The sequence below is a fragment of the Arachis stenosperma genome, chromosome 4 (genome assembly GCF_014773155.1).
Source record: "Arachis stenosperma cultivar V10309 chromosome 4, arast.V10309.gnm1.PFL2, whole genome shotgun sequence".
NCBI classification, from domain to species: domain Eukaryota; kingdom Viridiplantae; phylum Streptophyta; class Magnoliopsida; order Fabales; family Fabaceae; genus Arachis; species Arachis stenosperma.
Genome location: NC_080380.1, coordinates 68,239,933 through 68,240,946, shown reverse-complemented (window position 1 = coordinate 68,240,946; position 1,014 = coordinate 68,239,933). Strand labels below are relative to the sequence as shown.

General features: G+C 41.5%; 1 non-coding gene across 1 annotated transcript; it reads right to left on the bottom strand.

Moving 5' to 3' along the window:
- Positions 1–667: 667 nt before the first annotated feature.
- LOC130978685 (small nucleolar RNA R71) lies at positions 668–775 on the bottom strand. The gene has a single exon (XR_009086304.1). It is a non-coding gene; the product is annotated as a small nucleolar RNA R71 (small nucleolar RNA).
- Between the last annotated feature and the right edge of the window lie 239 nt (positions 776–1,014).

Below are 1,014 nucleotides of genomic sequence, written 5' to 3'. Positions count from 1 at the left end.
ACAATTCGAACTCTATCTCACTAAGTTCGAATTCTCTACTTCTTCTTTCTATTTCTTTTCCTCTGACACCTCAAGGAATCTCTATATTGTGACATAGAGGATTCCACATTTTTCTTGTTCTCTTCTCTTTCATATGAGCAGGAACAAAGACAAAGGCATTCTTGTTGAAGCTGACCCTGAACCTGAAAGGACCTTGAAGCGAAAGCTAAGAGAAGCTAAGGCACAATTCTCTGTAGAGGACCTAACCGAATTCTTCAAAGAAGAAGAACCCATGGCAGCCGAAAACAACAACAATGGAAGGAAGGTGCTGGGTGACTTTACTGCACCTACTCCCGACTTCTATGGGAGAAGCATCTCTATCCCTGCCATTGGAGCAAACAACTTTGAGCTTAAGCCTCAATTAGTTTCTCTAATGCAACAGAATTGCAAGTTCCATGGACTTCCATTGGAAGATCCTCATCAGTTCTCAGCTGAATTCTTGCAAATCTGTGACACTGTCAAGACTAATGGGGTTGACCCTGAGGTCTACAGACTTATGCTATTCCCTTTTGCTGTAAGAGACAGAGCTAGAGTATGGTTGGACTTACAACCTAAAGAAAGCCTGGACTCATGGGAAAAGCTAGTCAATGCCTTCTTGGCAAAGTTCTTTCCACCTCAAAAATTGAGTAAGCTTAGAGTGGAAGTCCAAACCTTCAGTCAGAAGGATGGTGAATCCCTCTATGAAGCTTGGGAAAGATACAAACAATTAATCAGAAAATGTCCTTCTGACATGCTTTCTGAATGGAGCATCATAGGTATTTTCTATGATGGTCTCTCTGAACTATCCAAGATGTCTTTGGATAGCTCTGCTGGAGGATCTCTTCATCTGAAGAAGACGCCTACAGAAGCTCAAGAGCTCATTGAAATGGTTGCAAATAACCAATTCATGTACACTTCTGAAAGGAATCCTGTGAACAATGGGACAAGTCAAAAGAAAGGAGTTCTTGAGATTGATACTCTGAATGCCATATTGGC